The sequence below is a fragment of the Nicotiana sylvestris genome, chromosome 3 (assembly GCF_000393655.2).
Source record: "Nicotiana sylvestris chromosome 3, ASM39365v2, whole genome shotgun sequence".
Lineage (NCBI taxonomy): Eukaryota > Viridiplantae > Streptophyta > Magnoliopsida > Solanales > Solanaceae > Nicotiana > Nicotiana sylvestris.
In genome coordinates, this window is record NC_091059.1 from 198,585,951 (window position 1) to 198,604,508 (window position 18,558).

Consider the following 18,558-nt stretch of genomic DNA (forward strand, 5'->3'; position numbering starts at 1 on the left):
AGAAAAGGAATACCCTTTTCGGGATGAGAAAGACTTATCTGAGGAAGATAACGCTGGCTTTAAATGACATGACATGCTTTTTGGACTGGACGTTTGACCTTCTAAAAGCTTGCGTTTTCCTGAACCAGAACAGATCTGTGATTCCAAAACCGGTGGAACTTTGCCGAGACCTTCTTGGGGTGGCGTCATTCCCTTTCGGCCAACAGCGCCCTTTGCGGGTTTTCGCTGGCTGACCTCTCTCATTTCTCTTCCTGTCATCGCTTGACAGCACTCTTTGCGAGTTTTTACTAAACAAGCTCTCTCATTTTGGTTTCTCTACTCCCGTCGCCTCGTGGTGCCTGAAGGTTTTCACCGCCGAGACTCTCTCATTTTATCTCTCTCGATTCAGAATGTGCTGGTCTCCATTTGTGACGTTTATTGGTTCCCCATCATATTTGGTAATTGATTTGAAGGCTTGTGCTTGGTAAAGAGAGGTAGATGATACTAACTCCTAAACTGCTCGACGTGCCCCAGTTTCAATTTCAGGGTGAATGGGATTTTATTGTTGGTGTGACTGAACCTCAAGGAGAGGCTGCCTACGTATCCATTCGGAATCAAGTCAAACGTAGTTCAGGCCTCAATCAATGTTTGTTTTGTTTTTCTTCTTCTTTTTTTTTGTTTTGTAAGCGGCTCAAAAGTTGGTAGAGAGAATTGGGTAGTTTTTCTTTTTGGGGAGTAGTGGGGAATAAACACCTTCGCCATTTTCAACGTGTCAGGACTATTGGAGTATGATTTAGACGTAGTACCTCTTGACCGCATCTGCATTTACTGCTGTGTCGGGGTCATTTCCTTCGAGATCACCTAAATACAATGCTCCTCTTGGCAATATTTTCCTTACGATGTATGGGCCTTTCCAATTTGGGGCAAACTTTCCTTTTGCTTCTTCATGATGCGGCAGAATACGCCTCAGTACCAGCTGACCTACTTCGAAATTCCGGGGTCGGACTTTCTTGTTGTAAGCACGGGCCATCCTTCGTTGGTATAACTGTCCGTGACAAACTGCAGCCATCCGCTTTTCATCAATCAACGTCAATTGCTCTAACCGAGTCTTAACCCACTCGCTGTCCTCGATTTCTGCTTCGACAATGATTCGAAGCGAAGGAATTTCTACCTCTGCCGGTATTACAGCCTCGGTCCCATAAACCAAAAGATAAGGAGTCGCTCCCACCGATGTGCGTACCGTAGTGCGGTACCCCAATAATGCAAAAGGTAACTGCTCATGCCACTGTCGGGAACTTTGTATTGTCTTCCTCAAAATCTTCTTGATGTTTTTATTTGCAGCTTCCACAGCACCATTGGCTTTTGGCCGATAAGGAGTGGAATTCCTGTGTGTTATCTTGAATTGCTCACACACATCTCCCATCAAGTGACTGTTCAAGTTTGCCGCATTATCTGTAATGATAGTCGCAGGAATACCGAAGCGACAGATAAGATTTGAGTGTACAAAATCCACTACAGCTTTCTTGGTGACCGACTTGAGAGTGACAGCCTCTACCCATTTCGTAAAGTAGTCTATGGCAACTAGTATAAACCTGTGTCCGTTTGAGGCCTTTGGTTCAATCGGTCCAATGACGTCCATGCCCCAGGCGACAAATGGCCATGGTGCGGACATGGGATGCAGTTCCGTGGGAGGTGCATGAATCAAATCACCGTGCACCTGACACTGATGACACTTCCGAACGAAACTAAAGCAATCCTTTTCCATGGTCATCCAGTAATAACCTGCTCGGAGGATTTTCTTCGCTAAGACATACCCGTTCATGTGAGGTCCGCACACACCTGCGTGTACTTCGTGCATGATCTTTCTCGCTTCCTCGATATCGACACATCTTAAGAGATTGAGGTCCGGAGTCCTCTTATATAACAATTCACCGCTCAAAAAGAAACCACTTGCATGTCGCCTAATGGTCCTCTTTTGATCTCCAGTAGCGTGCTCGGGGTATTCTTGCGTCTTCAGGAACCTCTTGATGTCATGGTACCAAGGCTGCGTATTTGATCCCGCCTCGATTACACTGCAGTAACCGTGTCTTTCCTTGATTTGGATTTCCAAAGGATCGACGTGGGCGTTGCCCGGGTAGGGTAGCATAGAAGCCAGAGTAGCAAGTGCATCTGCCAGTTCATTGTGACACCTCGGAATATACCTGAACTCTATTGAGGTAAAGCGCTTGCTGAGGTCCTCTACATGTTGTCGGTATGGGATAAGCTTGACATCCCGAGTTTCCCACTCGCCTTGAACTTGCCGGATGATCAGGTCAGAATCTCCCATAATCAGTAAGTCTTTGACATCCTGATCGATTGCCATATGTATGCCCATAATGCAGGCTTCATATTCAGCTGTATTATTTGTGCAGAAGAAACGAAGTCTAGCTGTGGCGGGATAATGCTGACCGGCAGGTGAGATCAAAATTGCCCCAATCCCTATACCCTTGGCGTTCACGGCTCCGTCAAAGAACATCTTCCAAACATGAGCTTCCTCCGAGATCACTTCTACGGTGTTTACCTCTTCATCTGGAAAGTAAGTATCTAATGGCTGGTATTCCTCATCGACCGGGTTTTCGGCCAAATGATCTGCTAACGCCTGGGCTTTCATTGCCGTGCGAGTGACATAAACTATGTCGAATTCCGTAAGCAAGATTTGCCATTTAGCCAGTCTCCCAGTAGGCATTGGTTTCTGAAATATATATTTCAAGGGATCCAACCTGCTTATGAGGAATGTAGTGTGGGCTTGGAGATAATGCCTCAGCTTTTGAGCAACCCATGTGAGAGCGCAGCATGTCTTTTCCAACAGAGTGTATTTGGCCTCGTAGCTGGTGAATTTCTTGCTCAGGTAGTAGATCGCCTGCTCCCTTTTCCCGGTTACGTCGTGTTGCCCGAGGACGCAGCCAAAAGAGTTCTCCAAGACTGTCAGATACAAGAAAAGTGGCCTCCCTGGTTCTGGAGGGACCAAGACTGGGGGATTCGAAAGGTACTCTTTGACTTTATCAAAGGCTTCTTGACACTCCGTTGTCCACTTAATCGCCGCATCTTTTCTTAACAACTTGAATATGGGCTCACACGTGCTTGTCAGCTGGGCAATAAATCGACTGATGTAGTTCAGCCTGCCCAAAAGACTCATCACGTCTTTCTTCGTTCTCGGGGGAGGTAGATCTTTGATAGATTTTATCTTAGTCGGATCTAGCTCGATACCTCTCCTGCTTACGATGAAACCCAAAAGTTTACCCGACGGAACTCCGAAAGCGCATTTGGCTGGATTTAGCTTCAAGTCATACTTCCTTAGCCTCTCGAAGAATTTCCTCAAGTCTTGGATGTGATTATCCTGCGTCCTGGACTTGACTATTACATCGTCCACGTACACCTCTATTTCCTGATGCATCATGTCATGGAAAATGGCGGTCATGGCCCTCATGTAAGTAGCCCCAGCATTCTTTAGACCAAATGGCATGACCCGATAACAGTAGGTGCCCCAAGGCGTGGTGAAAGCGGTTTTCTCGGCGTCCTCTTCATCCATCAGTACCTGATGATACCCAGCATAACAATCTACAAAAGACTGTATCTCGTGTTTGGCACAATTATCAACGAGGATGTGGATGTTGGGCAGCGGGAAATTATCTTTGGGACTTGCTCTGTTCAGATCTCGGTAATCTACACATACCCGAGTTTTCCCGTCCTTTTTCGGTACTGGAACCACATTCGCCAACCATGTTGTATATTGGACTACCCGGATCACTCCTGTTTTCAGTTGCTTGGTGATCTCCTCTTTAATTTTGTCACTGACCTCGGTTTTGAACTTTCGTTGCTTTTGTTGAACCGGAGGACAATCAGGATGAATCGGCAATTTGTGAACCACTAGATCGACACCTAGTCCCGGCATGTCATCATATGACCAAGCAAACACGTCTTTGAATTCGAAAAGAAGTTGAATTATCGCCTCTCTCGTTTTCTTGTCCGTGTGAATGCTTATCTTGGTCTCCCGGATTTCTTCCGGGGTTCCTAAATTTACCGGTTCAGTGTCATTTAGATTCGGCTTAGGTTTATTCTCAAAATATTCCAACTCTCGGTTTATCTCCCTAAAAGCCTCTTCCGCATCATATTCTGGTTCTGGGTTCATTAATTCGCAGTTAAATAGCTCATTGTGATCTGGGCGTGAAGTCCGCGAGCATGTCATATTTAAAGCCGCATTATTAGGACTGAAAAGGAAGATGAAAGGAAAACTAATAAAAATCAGAACAAAGAAATAATAGGAAAGCAATGATGATTTTTTTTTGTATATTTTCTTTGGAAAATTGGAAGACAACAATGTTTACAACTAGGAACAACAATTGAAAAGAAGAAAACGTTCAAGTCATGTCCCGGAGATAACTTGTGATACAGGAAAGGTGGCAGGACAGGTCTACCCGAACTTCCGTCTAGTTGGGAATGGCGTGATCTCCCAGTTTTGGAGTTTGGCGTTTGGCCCCATGTACATCATCTCAGCAGTGCTCGTGCCTTCGCCTGGTTGAACCATGTGGACCTCGTAGAGCATTTCCCTCATTGCCCCACATATTTCCTCGATTTCCTCAGCTGTGAAGACCTCATCATCTTCTTCTTCAGCGTACCTTGGCCTGACGAAAGTCGCATGTAAATCCGGCAGTGGTTGAGGCAACTTCCAGCCCTCATTTCTCCTTTTCTTTGCCCATTTTTCGTCTGCTGGAGTAGGTTTGAAACCTAGTCCAAAAGGTTTCTTGATGACTGGTAAAGTAATGGGTTCCGTCATTCCCTGAAGGGTTCGTCCAAGCCCCTTCCCTGGCCTAAATCCGTGTCGGATCATCTCTTTGGCCACCATAACCGAAGCGTTAGACAAGAAAGGCTGGGGGCAAGGTACTCCCTCTTCGTGCTGCTCTGCCAATACCACCTCGAAAGCTTGATAGACCGTATGCTCGCTCCCTTCTCTTGGTTCAAGATACGGGATGGATGGGTCCCGATAAATGGCATGTTCGTCTTCCCCATGGACCACGATCTCTTGGTCTTCATACTCGAACTTCACCATCTGGTGAAGAGTAGAAGGCACGGCTCCTGCCGCATGGATCCAAGGCCTGCCAAGGAGGAAATTGTAAGATGTGTCCATGTCGATCACTTGGAAAGTGACTCGAAATTCGACTGGTCCTATGACCAGCAGCAGGTCTATTTCTCCCATGGTGTCTCTCTTGATACCATCGAAAGCTCTTACGCAGACATTGTTGGGTCGGATTCTTCCGGTCCCAATTTCCATTCTCTGTAGCGTGGAGAGCGGGCAAATGTCAACGCCTGAACCTCCATCCAACATTACTCACTTGACATAGTAGTCCTCGCATTTGACTGTTAAATGCAAAGCCTTGTTGTGTGCTGCTCCTTCCGGGGGTAGATCTTTCTCGCTGAAGGAGATTTGGTTGACGGCGAAGAATCTTTCTGTCATCCGCTCTAATTGTTCAACCGAGGTTTCAACCGGCACATATGCCTCATTCAGGGTCTTTAGTAAGATCTTTTGATGCTCGCCGACCTTGTCAATAATGATAGCATGGACACCTGCTCAGGGTGCTTGCGCAGCTGATCTATCACTTCGTAATCCGGCATCTTCATTTGTTGGAAGAACACTTCCGCCTCTTCAACACTCACAGGCTTCTTCGGAGGAAAGCGCCTTTGTGTGGCGTTGTTCAGTTCTTGGGTATTTGAGTACCCTCTAATGAAAGTATTTTCCGGAAGTTCTCCCACGACCTCTTTTCCTTTGTACATCACCAAGGTCTTTTGATAATTCCACGGCACTGTGGTCGGGTTGGTCATTGGCTTTTGTGGCACGCGTCCGATAACCACTGGCTCATTCAGCCGAGGTGGTTGAATCGTCCCCCGGACCACATAGGCCCCTTTTGGCACATACATAGGTTTTGTCTTTTTGATCCCGGATCTCTGCGTCTTCTCAGCTTGACCTCGCGGTACGTAAAGAACTCCGCCCTTTGCTGGTACCACTTTCTTTTCCACCTTCTTTTCAGACTTGCTCTCTGCGACCTTGGCCTCCTCCCCTTTTTCTGATTTTTGGTCTATTTCAGGCCTCTTCCCCGTGTCGACAATGGCAATTATGGCTTTCAAAGCAGGGTCGAACTCTTTGTCTTCACAAATCATGCCGATCAACGGCCCATTATTGTGAGCGGGCAATGGATTGTTTGTTACATTCGGGATCTCCTCGTCCCTTAGCACTATTTTCCCCTGCTCTATCAAATTTTCGACCACTCTTTTCAATGACCAGCAGTCGTTTGTATCATGTCCCTCGGCCCCTGAATGATAGGCGCATCTGACTCCGGCTTTGTAAGAAGGAGATGTCGGGTTTTGCCTTGTTTGAGGGATGGGTTGCAAGAAACCCAACTGGACCAACTTTGGGAACAAAGTTGAGTATGGCTCACCGATGGGCGTGAAAGTCCGCCGTCGAGGTGGCTCTTGGGGGCGGTAGTTATTCTGCGGGGGTTGTGGGTTATAGTGGTTGCGGTAGTGAGGCTGATTTCTGGGAGGTGGAGCTGGGCCTCGGTTGGCTTGTTGTGGTGGATGGTTATAAGGTTGGGCATTCATGACCATATAAGGTTGATGAGCATATGCCGAATTTGAATGGGGGTAATAGTGTTGTGGGGCTCTTCCCGGAAAATGGGGCCTGGGATGACGATACTCCCTTGCTTCAGAGGCTGCCATAGTCGTTTCTTCTTTCTTCTTCCCCCTTGTTGTTCCTCCAGACCCACTTTGGACGGCCTGGGAGGTTGCCCTTATGGCTGCTTGACTCAAAATCCTTCCCGTTTTCAAACCGTTCTCCACCATCTCTCCAATCTTGATCGCTTCCGCGAATGGCTTACCCATGGCCGACATCATGTTCTGGAAATAGTCAGACTCTTGAGCCTGGAGAAAGGTAGTGACCATTTCCACTTCATCCATGGGAGGCTTCACTCTCGATGCCTGTTCACGCCACTTAATAGCATACTCTCTAAAGCTTTCTGAAGGCTTCTTCTTCAAATTTGAAAGAGAGTTTCGGTCTGGCGCAATGTCGATGTTATACTGGAATTGTTTTACAAAATCTCTGGCGAGATCATCCCATATATGCCATCGGGACATTTCCTGATCCATATACCATTCCGAGGCTATCCCTACTAAACTTTCCCCAAAGTATGCCATTAGCAGTTCTTCTTTTCCGCCGGCTCCCCGCAATTGGTTGCAGTATTTCTTGAGATGTGCAATAGGGTCACCGTGCCCATCGTACTTCTCAAACTTGGGGGTCTTGAAACCCGTTGGCAGGTGTATGTGAGGAAACATGCATAGGTCGGCGTAAGAGACGCTCTTTTGCCCGCTCAATCCTTGCATATTCTTCAGACTTTGCTCAAGGCTTCTCATCCTTTTGGCCATTTCGTTTTGTTCTACAACTCTGGGGTTCTGATCCTGCCCTGGTACAAGCTCGCACTGAGGCGGTAGAGGATTAGTACTGGTAGCGAACCTATTTGGTTCCACTGAGAACGACGGTGCTTGGAATGTAAAAGAGGATGAGTCAAGGCTTGGCTTGTACGTGGCAGGCTGTGCCGTAGCTGGGCAAGGCGATGCAGTAAAGATGTTCATGCTTGCATCATTGGCCGACATTCGGGGATGAGGCTCAGAAGGTGATCCTGCAGAGAAGGCGGAGGTGGCTGGGTACCCAAATGGGGTAGCAGGGTAATTTATGGGAACATTAGAAGTCCCACTTGACCTGGAGAATAGTTCAGGGAATCCGGGGACGACACTTGGCGGCTCTTTCCCATTGTTCCAGTCATCCAGCATTTCCAACATGCGGAGCCGTAGGATCCTATTTTCCTCCGCAGTTGCGGATTCAGGTGTGAGGACGGCTGAGATTGAGCTCTCCTCAGAGACGGGGACTGTTTGCAATGGAATTTCCGAAGACATTTCCACACTTCCTTTTGACCTGGTGAAGTAAGTGTGAGTACTGCTTCTGGTCCTAACAATAGGTAGTTGAACACCTTTCCTTGATCTCGTGAAGTATGAGTGCGATGCCAGACTTTCACCAAACCAACCGTCTTTTCAAAAACCCTGGGAAAAATGCTCAATGACAAACGCACGGTTAATTCTGCAGCAAATAATAGATAGTTAATCTCACGTTGGGCATGATGCACCTATACAGTTAAGTGGATTACTATATGTTTGCTACGAGAGCATGCGTCATTCCGGCATTCTTTCTCTTACTAGTTTTTCCCCCCTTTTTTTTTCTTTTCTTTTCTTTTCTCTTTTGTTTTCCTTTTATTTTATTTATTATATATATATATATTATTAGTTTATATATTTTTTTTTGTAGTAAAAGAAATGCGACCGGATCCGATGAGGATTGCCTACGTATCACGATGCCTACGTGAATCAGATCATTACGTAGTTCGAAAAACACAAATGGACGTAAAAGAAACAACCTCTTCATTGTTGAAATGTTCTATTACAAGCTACATTCTGCAAAAGAAAAAGCAAACTTGGAAAATGAACCTAGACTCAAAATAGACTGAAAATCACCTTGATGAAAAAACAGGCAGAAGATGCTAAAATACAGATTTGACCTATGAATGCATTATGGTTTTAAAAATTGGTCTCCGCGGGGCATCGTTCGGCCTCGCCGCGGTCCTAGGCGTGAGATCCCTCTCAAGTTGCTCCAGCTCGTGCATAGTCTGCTTGACATAACCCATTACTGCCGAGAGGACGGTAGCGCTGGACATGTTCTCACATCGTAGACATCGTCTGGTGATGGCATGGGCAATGGCCTTGATCCTATCTCTGGTTTGCTTCTTCTCTATGAGTAGGTGCCTTATCTGATCACTGCTCGTCTTGAATACCTGTGAGTCCTGTATGTGCTGATCCCTCAACTGCCGCACTTCTTCCTTCATTTGGGCCAACAAGTCGTAACAGTATCTACTCTCCATTTGGAAATCCCTGGCCTGCTTAACTGCTTTAAACTCAAGTGCAGCCATTTCCCTTTTTATTTTGGAAACAGCCTTCTCGTGATCACGTTTCAATTGGTTCAAACATCGGCGATGCTTATCTACTCTTGTTTCCCACCGTGCCTTGAATTCTGTCATGACCTTTTCGGATTCTTCTAACCTGTCTCGCCATTCCGTGATCTCTCTTTTCAAACCCTTTATCAACCGCTGGTCTGACTGACTTCTGGGTTGCTCATCAAGAGACAGTCTCAATTTTTGGACTTGGGCCTTAAGTTCTTCATTCTCTTGGATCAACCTATTCTTTTCGCTTCGATCCGCCGCGATTTGTACGCTGTTATCGAATTTCAAACTATCTATTTGTAGCTTCAAATTGCCAATCTCTGCTCGATAACCCTTCTCTTTTGCTAACCAGTTCCATTGCCCTTGGGATGATTCTACGAAATCTTTGAGATGCGGCCTCTTAGCCGGTTTTTCGTAAGACAGGCTACCTCTAAACCAAGCGTGATATCCTGGGGCGATTTCCCCTTTTGCCGTATCAATCACACAAGTGTTTGCTGTCAGATGTTGGCATTCACTCCAGATTTGGCGAACTTCTTCTTCAGGGAAATGACCGTTCGGACTGATTTCAATCACTTGGGTACTCAAATCTTCATCTTTCGGTACCACTTGGTACCTCCCAAGTTGCCTCAAAACCCGATACGGTGCATAGGGTTGGATACTTTTCAGTCCCATCAACAGAAAGTGAGGCCGGGTTGCCGGCATGTATATGATTTCCTCGATAGGTGACCATCCGAGCGTCCATTGGATTTGGCTGGCAGTGAGAGTTCGGAGAAATGAGGTCCATGATGTGACTCCCTCAGGTAAATTGAGCCCTTTGATTCTCGTGTAGAATTCTCCAATACAAGTTTTCTCTGGCGAACCATAACCCACAAGTGAGGAGCGATGACATAAATGATCGGTCATCCATACTTGCAACAGTAGGTTACATCCTTCGAAGAAGTCACCCCTGGCTCGACAAACAGTGAGAGCCTGGAAAATGTCAGCCATAATCATAGGCGCCAGAGTACTTTTATCTTGGGTAAGCAAAGTACTGACAACCCCAGTTATTCTTAGATCGATGTTGCCGTCCTTCCTTGGGAACACTATAAGACCTAAGAAAGCCGTCATGAAAGCCAATTGCCTGTGTTCGTCCCATTTTTGCCGGTTGCCTTTACTACATAGTTTGAAATCCGGCTTATTGAACCCACCCTCATGACCGTATCTAGCATACATGAGATGGAGACTGCAGAAGCCTTTGGCAAGATCTGGATGGTGAAATGTTCGGGGTATTTTCAGAAAGTCCAAAAATCGGTGTACCGTGACGGCTCTAGGTGCAATCAAGTACTTGAACCTTAACGGAGCTTCATCACCCCCAATGTATCCCGCTATTTCCTCCAGCGTCGGGGTGAGTTCGAAGTCTGAAAAATGGAATACATTGTGCGCCGAGTCCCAGTAAGTGACCAATGATCTGATAATATCACCCCGAGGCTGAATGTCTAGTAAATCCGGGAGATTTTTCAGATATTTCCTCACTTTGCCTTGCCCTTCTTTGCCTAAGTCGTTCCACCATAATCGCAACTCAAAAGGGATCTTGGTCATTATTGAAAACGATTCATTTTGTATCGTGCTCATCCTGCACATTTATTTAAGGCGATAAACTTTATTAAACTCAAAAAATTAAAATTATCCAGATTTTTTTTTGAAAACGGGAGGTTGGACCCGCCGAGGGTTGCCTACGTATCTCACCCCGTGCGAGAATCAAACCGGCGTAGTTCGGTCATAGAGAAAATTAAATAAACCTAGTAATCAAGAATAAGCATTTTTATTGTTTTTGGAGAAAGATAAATACTAAAAAAAATATTTTTTTTTTTGTTTTTTTTTTGCACTATTTGGACTATTAGTCCGAATTTATAAAAGGGTATTACAAAAGAAACAACACATTTTTGAATTATGAGTTTTCCATTTTTTTTTATTTTTTTTTTTGAAATAAATACCCTCTTTTTTTTCTTAAAAGAAAAGAAACAATTTTTATATGTTTTTTTTTATCAGACTAAAAGGCAACTTTTGGTTTTATTTTTTTTCTTTTTTTTTAGAAAAATTCCGACGAGGTTTCGACACTACTTGGACATTGGTTTTATTTTTCCAAAATAAGTAATTATCTCCCTACGCTGCTATTTTTCTTTTTTTTTAGAAACCGATCAACATGCGGAACCGAAGCAAATAAATGCGCAAAACAAATAAGATGCAGCAGGGTGGCCTTTTCATTTCTGGTTGCTTGTCCTAGACGGACCCAACCCCTGTGTTGAGCCCCCTAAGTCAAATGCAACATGATGCAAATAAGCGTTCCTACTAGGGATCCGGCATGAAGTCGAGTTATACTAGGTTTAAACCTTGGTATTTGTTCTAGACTGTGTACCCGAGCGGACAACTCGAGTCGAGGAGGGGCAACTTACCGGGAACCAAAAGGCCGTCCGGCTTCGTAACTTATCCGTCCTCTTTCTTATTTCGGGTATTGACACTAACAGAATAGGGAGTCTCGACCAGCGAGCTTCTCCCCGGAGGTGAAGAGAGAAGGGTTTCGGCACAGTTTATATACAGTTCAGATAATATCAAAGCGGTAAAAGACAATATTTAGCACGTTATGCAAAAATATGTAATAAAGATCAGATAATAAAGCCAAATATAACAGTTATTCTAAGCTCGAATTCTTGAACCCTGAACCAGAGATTCTGGGTTCGTCCCCAGCAGAGTCGCCAGAGCTGTCACACCTCCTTTTTGCGCGCCCGGCCCCGAAGGGTTAAAATGCGCGGGTGGAGTTTTTCCAATTTAAGTGACAATATTCGAAATGGGATTATTTATTTAATTCAGAGTCGCCACTTGGGAAAGGTTTGGCTTTTGGTGTCCCAAGTCACCGGTTTATCTTGAATCCCAAATCGAGGAAATTTTCGACTTTTCCAAATGAAGTCTGCGAACCAGAAATTCTAAGTAAGGAATTCTGTTGACCCGAGGGAAGGTGTTAGGCACCCTCGAATCCCGTGGTTCTAGCACGGTCGCTTAAATTGTTATAATGGCTAAATATCTGATTTAAATACATGTTGTGACTTATGTGCTTTTATTAAGTTTTAACCGCTTTTATTATTATCATTTATTTTTATAGAATTGCAACGTCGTGAAAATGTATCTCGAACCACGTCACAATCAATGCACCCGTAGTTGTTAACACATTTCGACTCCGTTGAGATTTGAATTTGGGTCACATAAATGCGCACCCGAATTTAAGAATGTAATTTAATTAAGTCGCGCCTAAAAAGTCTAACGCGTTATTATCTTTGGGGAAGGCAGTGGAATTCACTAAACAGTCCATCCCAAATTCTAAGTATTTATTATGACCAATTATTGAGGGCCCCGCAATTTGCCTTTTTATTCGGCGAGGCTTGTCTTATTATTTTTAGAAAGGTATCCTACAGTGACTACATTTCTATTATTTTTATTTCCAGAGATAGAAGAAAGGAAAGTGTGTGTGCTAATTGAAGTATATACTTCAGCTTAAACCAAACTCCTGTCAATTTTTGATTGATTACTTTTAAAGTAAAAAACGTCATGCCTTTTACGAAAATGATTTGGTCGAATAAAAGATTACATATGAGATAGATGAAATGCAATACTTAATCCGAACATTTCTTAATTTGAACTTAACTGAACTTATTTGAACTAGGTTAAAGGATAACTGGCGAAGTAAAATGCTTTAATTTGACAAGGAATCATATACGAGTTAGCGAAATACAACGTTTAATCTGAGCATTTCTTGTATTGAACTTGACCAAACTTATATGGACTAGTCTTACTAGAAAAAAAAACTAAATGAAACAGAAAACAGTATTGTGTAAAGTCGAAATATGCATACTTATACTAACAGACAATTGTCGAGCTCAAATACAAAGAGGTGAAACTCAGTCGGCTATCAGTATACTCTTTTGAACTATTGAAACATAAGCTAAATCAATTTCCACAAGGCATGTTAATGTACTATGAATATTACGGCAAATGCTTGAACTTTTTCAACCTTTTTCATTTCATGCTTTCAAACTGTGTAAATTACATCAATATGGGACTTGAAATGTGTACCTGAAAATGTTGAAAGTGCAACGGAGAAGAAGAAGAAGATGGGAATCAGCAGCAGCAAAAAGGCAGAATTAAAAGTAGCAGCAGGACAAAAATGCAGCAGCAATAGCGAGCAAGATAGCAGCAGCAATCAGAGCAGCACAACAGAAAGGATTCTGTTGCGAGGTGGAACTAGAGTTGAAGGAGAAACAACTCGATGAAACAGCACACAGTGCGATACTCCAGACAGTCCAATTCCGGAATATACCAAATGCAGCAGAATACTAACAATAATCTCGATTGAAATTTAGAAGAAAGAACACTGCCTAACGTATTGACAATAAATGAACTTCAGACAAACAAGACCAAGTTTCTGATTTCTTAATCTGTTTTCTCTCTTTCTTGCTCTCTTTCTATTCCTGTCAACTCTCTCTTTTCTTTCTATCTTCACAGTGTGTGTGTCTCCTTTTTTTTTCTCTTTTTACCTTCAGAAAATCCAGTCCCCCCTTAAACTCCTCACCTCCCCCTCTTATAGGCCTCAACACTATCCTTTTTAAACAGCCTGTTCAGACTATTACCATACCCCTCCCATGTGCCTTTAAACTTTTTAGTTCCACTTTAGTTAATTAGGTATAAAAACCCCATCATTCCTTGGCAGATTTAGCTTTTCCATTTTATTTAACTAAAAGCAAGTATGGGCAGTAGGATATGTTGACAGCATATGCTGTCAAACCATTTTAAAATTAAACAAGGACCTTTATGCAGGCCACAGGTTGTGCACAAAGCACATGAGGTGCACCAATGCACATGAGGTGCACTAATGCAAATGCTGTGCAAGAGTGCACATGCCCTCCAATTCAGCATTTAAACCAAACATCCCTTTTACATTACTGATCCAAATCAACAGCTATAAGTAAACAAAATTGTTTCTCAATTGATTCAAAAAATGTTCGACAGAAGCAAATCGATTTGCTATGCTCAGACAGTTGAAACTAATTGACGACTCATGTCGACTCGACTATATTAGCATTAACGTACACAATCGTAGCCAAAATCAGACATTCAGAAGTATGGGACACATGACTCGACTTATACTGATTAAAATAGAATGGTACTTCGAGGAATCAGTTAGTCAGTACAAATTGGAATACAACCAATACGCATGTCGTATCAGAATAGGAGGAGAGGGATTCAGACAAACACAGATGTTCAAACAAAGTGGACAAACAAAAGTTGATAAAAATTAAAACAAATATGAACAGTCTTTTAAAACAAATCATACGGACTAAAAACAAATAAAGGAAAAGAAAGCAGACTTACCTTAAAACTTGAAAAGTTTAACAGTTTGAACTTGGATTTGGACAAACTTTCTTAAGGCTGAATGGACTTTAATCGAAGTGTTTCTCAGATGAGAAACACTTTGATTGAAGTCCATTAGACCTTAATCTCTTCGGTTGAACCGGTATGAACCAGTGACGAAGGACACAAAACCTTTCAAACTTAGATCTGGGATTCAGGCTTCCCTGATCAGATTCGGACCAAACCAAGTATGGTTTGGTCACGAGGGGGGTCTGGGGAGTATCTGGTGTGAAGCTAGGGTTGAACCGTGTAGATCGAGTTTCGACTCGAACCTTCAAATGAAGATTCGAGAAGGTGGGGAGGGATTCGAACTACAGGGTTAATGGATTCATGCTCAGGATGGCAAGGGGGTTCTAGGGTGTTAAGGGGAAGGTCACCGGCGTCCATGCCGCCGGTTTTCATGGTGGAGGATACAGGGGCGGCTCTAGGGTTTGATGGGGATGAGGTTGAAGACGGGAGCTGGGGTATCTGATGGGGGGGCAGGGTAAGGTTATAGGCTTATATATGGAATAGGCGGCTGATCTCAGCCATCGGATTAACTGGAATCAATGGCTTGGATCTAAAGGCCTCGGGGAAACGATGTCGTTTCAACTAAAGGGGGTTCGGGTTGGTCCGGGTGGAAACGGGTCGGGTTCTGTTCGTGGGTATAGGAAATGTGATCTTGGCCGTTGATCAATTTGAGATCAACGGCCCAGATCAACCTGTACCAAAACGACGTCGTTTGGATTCTCTGGGCATCAGGTGGTGTTGGACCGGGCAGGCCTGGGTTTTGGGCTGTTTGTTTGGGCCAATTTTGTTAAAATTGGCCCAAGTCCGGGAGGGAAAGGGGTCCTTTCAATATATATTTTTTTTCTTTTTTTTTCTTTTTTTTTCTTATTTATTTTAAAACTAAGCCAAAAAATCAAATTAAAATTAAACACACACTCAATACAATTATTTGCACACACACTAAAATATTTCAAAACAGGTAAAGTTAATCAAAATAAAATCACGGACGAAGATGCCCATTCGTGATTTTCTTATTCAACGACCGGATTACGGTTCGAATTATGCAGGACACATATATTTTTTGAATTTTGTTTTAATAAAGTAAATAAATAAAAATGGGCCGAAGTCACAAATAAATCAACAAGGTGCCGCACAGAAATCCAAAATTTGTACAGCAGGGCCAATTATTATTTTTTATTTCCTTTTGGAGCGATTGTCGTGCGAAACAAAAATCACGTGCTCACAGGTACAAGATTGATCATCACAAGACTTGGAAATCGGGTAATTGAAGACAAAGTATTATCAGGAAAAATGGCTGGAGACAAAGTTTTTATACCAAGAATGACACTTACTCCATCTGATGCAAGAATTCCTTTTAAGTTCCAAAGAAGGCAATTTCCAGTCATTCTATCTTTTGCCATGACCATCAATAAAAGTCAAGGTCAATCATTATGTAATATGGGATTATTTTTGAAGAAGCCAGTGTTTACTCATGGACAACAATACGTTGCACTTTCAAGAGTAACAAGTAGAAAAGGGTTGAAGATCTTATGTTATGATGAAGATGGGAAAGTAACAAGTGAAGCTACAAATGTTGTGTATAAAGAAGTTTTCCGAAATTTAGAGGATAGAAGTTTTGAATGAGTAAGTATCAAATGAGTAGCAACAATGACAAGTTCAATGTACATACTCAGTATATAGTTGCTCATGCTACAGAGAAAGATAAAGTTAAATGAGGTAAACATTCTTCCAAATTTACTTTACATTGATATATCCTGTTGCAGCTTAGTCACATGTACTTTATTTATTAAATTGTCTATCTATATTTGCAGTCAATCAATTCAATTAAATTGTGGACTTGAAAGAATATGGATTACCAACCATCATTTCCATTCATTGACCGCTACTAGGTATGAAATATTACTTAGAAAGAATTTTATTAAAAAAATATATAATAGGAGTAATACTATCACTTATCAATCACAACTCCAAGCTCCTGGGGAACTAAATATTTTTCAATCTGGCATCAAATGTGGCACTTGTTATTTCTTGAAATCCAGTTCCAAGCATAATCACTTCTATATCCATGTTAGTCACAACAGTTTTTAAGAATATTGAGAATTAATTTTATTCTAAGTTTCTCGAGAAACATATGTTTGTTAAATGTTAAACATTTAATTGTGCATTTTTTTAACGCTGAAGATCTAATAAAAGATCATGAATGCTGGACAAGGCCAGATAACATGAAAACACCATAAATTGTACTACTGATAGATCAAAATAAAAGATCATGAATGCTGGACAAGGCCTGTTTGGCCTCAGTTCGTTACCATATTTATTAATATGATGGTAATATGACTGCTAGCAATTTATGAAATCTATGACTATTTCTCAGGTCCTTTTTAATTTGTGGAGTAATCTCTTGAATGTTGCTTAACTTTGGTACACTGATATTTTTAGATTGTTTTAGATATCTGTTTGATAGGAAAACTTATCATCATTATGCTTAATTGAGAAACTTGTTGTTATTTTCTCCAGATGTGTGAAACAGTACAAAAGAGAGTTGCTTTTTTCCTCTTTATTTTCTTTCTTTTTTCTTGTGATATGCAGAAGTACAAAATTTTTATATATAGTAGTCATTAGACAAAATTCTCCTAACTAACCTTTTAAAGGCAAAATTGCATCATTCTTTCTCCTTTTCTTTATCTTCTTACAAACATATACAAGAATATCTTGGTTTCCAGAGTCACTTTACTACAAGCCAGCATGACATTTTATTGTAGCTACTTCGGAAATACTTATGTATAGTCCAATTCTTGATTTGTATAGGTACTAAAAGTATTACTTTTTATTCTAAAATTATGTTACTTTTAGGTGTTCTTTGTGAATCTCTTTTCTTTTTTGGCTTGCATCATTATTATTACTAAGTAAAACAGTACAAAAGAGGGTTGCCTTTTTTTTTCTTTTTAATCAGTAGAAGCAGTACAAAAATATTATAGCATTCATTAGACATACTTCTCCTAATTAACTTTTTGAAGCAAATTTGTTGTGTTTTAACTCCTCTTTGATAATGGTTTTCCTTAGCTTAGCTTTTCATCTTGCAACTTAAGGACTGATAATAGAAATGAAATCTATACAGGGATTAAGATTGTACTGCTACTATTAAGAAACGCCTAGCCGTAAGAAAGGGGCGAAGTTCAAAGGTTTGAAGGTACATGGAAATATCATTATTCTTCAAACATTAAATACTTATAGGAGTTGTTTGACTTAAAATCTTCTATTGTTTTACGCCTCTTAATTTATCATTGTTCTAACTTCTAACATAAGTATTCAATAATTAATAGTGAATGATAGTTGAAACAGAGTATTCGATCAATAACATTTAAGAATTTAACCTCATGGTAAAAGCTTATGTTTACTTTTTTCTTTTGATTTTCTTTTTTCTCCTGCAAGAGGAATTGCTTATTATGATATACATTTGATCATGTAGGCTGTAACTATACATTCCTTATTTAAGATATTGTGGTTGTAGCAGTAATTGCTGACTTGTATTAAAGCAATTCATTTGCTTCATGTTGTTAGTATTTCAAATAGACGAGGGTGATGTAAATCTTATATTCTAGACTAGATTGCAAATGTAGTCTTATAATATTTGTCCTTTAATCACGTTTTTTGCTTTCTACAAATTGCAGAGTATTTCTTCCAAACAAGTACTATTCTTTCAGCGTTAGTCGATATCCTTGATGAATAAATGATCGGAAAGACAATTGTCAATGTTGGATAATTAACTAGAGATTCATCTTCTCCGGTAAATTACATCTATTCTTTGATATTTAATAGCCTCCATATGCCACTAGCAGCTTTTTTGGTTACAAGATTCAGAACATACTATATCCTTCAATACAACAGACTATAATTAAGTAGTTCTTATCCAATTTAACCTCCTGATAATTGAGGATCTTGAAAACTCTATTGATGGTAATTCAAGTAAGTTGGTCGATTTATTGATCAACTAATGTAGAAGCATACTTTAACTCCTTATGGATTAGTATGAGTATTTTTTTGGTCTCTATTTTTT

The 18,558-nt window shown here is 41.6% G+C and overlaps 1 pseudogene; it reads left to right on the forward strand.

The window, feature by feature from the left end:
• LOC104219159 (uncharacterized) overlaps window positions 1–16,124 on the forward strand; it is a 30,195-nt pseudogene extending 14,071 nt beyond the window's left edge.
• The last annotated feature ends 2,434 nt before the right edge of the window (window positions 16,125–18,558 follow it).